This window comes from Fulmarus glacialis, unplaced genomic scaffold (assembly GCF_000690835.1).
Source record: "Fulmarus glacialis isolate BGI_N327 unplaced genomic scaffold, ASM69083v1 scaffold39223, whole genome shotgun sequence".
Lineage (NCBI taxonomy): Eukaryota > Metazoa > Chordata > Aves > Procellariiformes > Procellariidae > Fulmarus > Fulmarus glacialis.
Genome location: NW_009203013.1, coordinates 5946 through 10062, shown reverse-complemented (window position 1 = coordinate 10062; position 4117 = coordinate 5946). Strand labels below are relative to the sequence as shown.

The following is a 4117-nucleotide window of genomic DNA, read 5'->3' as shown; positions in this document are numbered from 1 at the left end:
TCTTAGCTTGGTCACCAAGAGGTCTGCGACATGCGAAGAGTTGCATACTGCAGTCCTTCACCTTTTATGTATTGTTTCTTCGAAACCAAACCTGCGGAGGGGCAGTTTTACAGCTGCTGAGACTCACTGAAGCTGCAGTGCTCCGGTGTCCCCAGAACTGTCTGCTCAGGGCCATGTCAACCAAGCAGAGGTTTTGGCCCCTCTGATAAAGTTTTGAATTTTGGTGGTGCCTCTCTTGAACTAGGACAGCCTCACAGGGCTGAGAAGCCTGGTCAGACTGGCTTCTAGTGATATAATCTGTCCATTTGTGTCCCAAGCTTTGGCTCTTTCAAGCTTTAGCCTTGCTTCGAGCACCAGGTGAGCAGGCTGGCTAGCTGGGACTCACAGGATGGTGGGTAATTGCTAGAGAAACATGAAAGCAGGATGAGATTTGGGAAGAGCTTCTGGTGGAAGATGTGAACTTAATCTTCCTGGGATCTTTGAGCTCAGTTAAACTCAAATTATAAGCTGGTGTCCAGATAGTTTATTTTATGGTCTCGGGGTTATTTCAGCCTCCTGCATGTTAAGTAATCGGGCAAGTGATTCAGCTTCACTCTAAACGAACAAAGCTTTGGAGGTACCGGTGGGTGTGCCAGGACTGAGCAGGCAGCATTAAAATCACTGGAGTAACACCCGTAAGATGAAAGCTGCCTCTTGTGCTTGATAGCATGCCAAGTTCAGTGCGAAGCTCTGACACACTGGAAATTGTTAGGATACACTTACTAGTTAGGACATGAACTTGCATACGCCTGGCTGGGGCTTTTGAGCAGTTCTGGCATCTTGATTTGCCTTTAATGAATCTTGACAGGCAAAGGGGATGGCTAAAAGGACTGAGCCACCCTGATTAAATCAACAAGGACTGCTGCAGACTGTGCTGCCGCCTTGTATTTGGAGTCCTTTTTGGATCGGCTGGTCTTAGCTTGATGGCTGGAAAGGCTGGCTGCAACCATGGGGGGGTGAAGGGGCAGAGACCACCCCAAGAACGGGATCAGATAACCTCTCCGCTTTGGTGGGGGGAAGGAAGGGAAGAGCAAACAGCTCTACTGGAAGCAGAAACAGCTGTTCGTGTGCAGTAAGAGCCCTCTAATGCAAGGGAATAAGTAAAGGAGAGCCACCCACAGCTGCTGGCAAGACTCTGGATGCTTTCCAAAGTGACCTATTTCTGATGGATTAGCTTTTTATTTCACTGTCTTGCACTGGAGTGACCCATATAAACGCAGGGAATGAATCCTGCTGCTGTAACCAGGCTGCTCCAGGAATGTTTTCTTGCTTCTCACTGACTCTCTTTATATCTCAGGTTGTCCGTAGTCGCCTGGAGAAGAAAGGAATCGCAGTCCATAATGTAAGGTTGAATGGCTCAGCAGCTAGTCATGTTCTACATCAAGACAGTGGCTTGGGGTACAAAGACCTAGATCTCATCTTCGGTGTAGATCTGAAGACCGAAGATGTCTTCCAGCTTGTTAAAGATGTGGTCATGGACTGCCTTCTTGACTTCCTCCCAGAAGGTGTCAACAAAGACAAGATCACCCCCATGACTCTGAAGGAGGCGTATGTGCAGAAGCTTGTGAAGGTATGCAACGAAACCGACCGCTGGAGCCTCATATCGCTCTCCAACAACAGCGGGAAGAACGTGGAACTCAAATTTGTGGACTCTCTCAGACGGCAGTTCGAGTTCAGTGTGGACTCCTTCCAGATCATCCTGGATTCGCTTCTGCTGTTTGGGGAGTGTTCAGAGAACCCCATGGCTGAGAACTTCCACCCCACGGTCACTGGGGAGAGCATGTACGGGGACTTCGAGGAGGCAATGGACCATCTCCGGAACAGGGTCATCGCCACGAGGAACCCAGAGGAGATCAGAGGTGGGGGGCTTCTGAAATACTGCAACCTCTTGGTGAGGGGTTTTAAGCCCAAGTCGGAAGTGGATATGAAGGCACTACAGAGATACATGTGCTCCAGGTTTTTCATAGACTTCTCTGACATCGGTGAGCAGCAGAGGAAGCTGGAGTGCTACCTCCAGAGCCACTTTGTTGGGATGGAGAGCAAAAGATATGACTATTTGATGACCCTCCACAGGGTGGTCAATGAGAGCACAGTCTGCCTTATGGGACACGAAAGGAGGCAGACCCTGAACCTCATTGCCATGCTGGCTGTGAGGGTCCTGGCTGAGCAGAACATCATCCCCACGGTCACAAACGTTACCTGCTACTACCAGCCAGCTCCTTATGTCAGTGAAATAAACTTCAACTACTATGTCACCCACGTACAGCCCTTCCTGCCTTGCAATCAGTCTTACCCAACGTGGCTTCCCTGTAACTGAGCCAGGACAAACTTCAGGGTCTGTCCTCCAAGGTATTTCCTTGCCTTGGGGAGTGGGGAGGGTGGGGGGGAGACAAAAAAAAAAGACCTTTCTAGAACTGCAACAAAAAGAAACTTCCTGGACTCTTGCTTGAGCGTCTTGTTCCTGGGGTTGTTGGAACGAGGCCTGTCTGCTGTACACTGTGATGGGAAGTGCAGTGTTATGGAAATTAGATGACTTGGACGTTTACAGGAAGACTTGATCGCTTATTGAATTCTGGAGGCAATGGGGGAGGGTGGGGGTGTGTGAGGGGAGATTGTAGAATTACGCTAAGGTAGAGCTGCACTGCCCTGAAATGGATCTGAATTGTTTTTTTTTAGTGCGGGAGGTGTTATGGGTGTGCAGACTTGTGGTTTCTGAAGATAGAAGCCAGAGTGGCTAATTCCTTTGAAGGACCAAAGAATCCTGTTAAGTGCCTGTAACAATATAAACACAACTGTACTGTAAACCTTATTTTTTTTTTTGCAGGGGCTGACATCCCAAGAGCTTGAGTGGGGATGTCCAAAGAGGAAAATGTTTCTGTTGCCGGGGGGGAGGGTCGTAAGATCATTTCTGGTAACCTCGCTGAAGCAAGAATGGGGTTGCAGGTTACATGTCGCTGAGGTTTTTTGGCATGGCTTGCTGCCTGTGAAGGACCAGCTGTAGCAAATAGCTGTCAAAGTGGAATTGCATAAACAGGGCTGGGCTTTGAATGACTACGTGTAAATGCCTAAAACTGGGGACACTGGGTGGGGAGGGGAGTGCATGGTGGAAAATGCTGTGCAGAGCTTTCTGGAGAAAAGGCAGCAGGGACCTAGCTATGGATTTACTCAAGCTCCCGAGTCTGCAGTGCCAAAATGTAATCATGTACATAAACGATGAGGCAGAAGATCTGTCCAGGAGCCTACCCCAGGCTACCGTACCTAATCGTGTATTTTCTAGGGGAATTTGAAATGCTGCTTTTTTTTTGTTGGCATGCAAGTGTGGTTTTAATGCACAAAGCCAGAGGCCAGCTGGGTTATCTGGGAAGATGAGGCTTGTCCTTTGAAGCACAAACCAGCTAGTTCACTAGTCAGTTATCTCCAGCTGTTGCTGTGATGGGGGCTGGAGCCCGTGTCCTTCTAGGAGATAGGCAGACCTCTTCCAGACTCTAACCTCCTACGGCTGGAGATCTTCCCTCTGCCCTCGGGCAGGTCCTATCTTCAAAAGCAGCCTATTTCCAGCTACGTGATTCCACGTGTGAGCCACTGATAGCATTTGAAATTCGTTCTCTAGCTAGAAATGGAGCTTGGGGGGTGGCGGGGGAGGTTGTGCAAAAGTCAGTTGGCCTTAGGAAAAAGTATGTCTTCTCTAAACAAACCCTCTTGTGTCTTGAGGGTTTGGCTCTCTTAGTCAAACGTGGCTTTGAAGTTGTTGGGTGTCTAGAGCACAAACGGTCTTTCACTGAGGTGCCTGGCTTGCTGTGCCCGTTCTCGTGAAACATCATCTCAGACTTAACTATGCACGGATGGAGAGGTGGGCGAGCAAGCAGGCGCTCCCTAGAGATGCTGCTCTGGGAACACCATGTTTTCATGGTGCTTCCTCCGAGGCTGACATACTTGAGTATCTTTAACTTTTTTTTTGTTTGTTTTTGTGACAAAACTGTAATAGCTGGGCAGATTGAATGCTCTAATAAAGACTAGATCCTTGGAATGTGTATAGCCAGATTGCTACCTTTTTTGGGGTAGGGGCGATGTGGAGTGG

The 4117-nt window shown here is 48.8% G+C and overlaps 1 pseudogene; it reads left to right on the top strand.

Moving 5' to 3' along the window:
- Nucleotides 1-1297: 1297 nt before the first annotated feature.
- On the top strand, nt 1298-2356 carry LOC104074407 (annotated as a pseudogene).
- Nucleotides 2357-4117: the final 1761 nt, after the last annotated feature.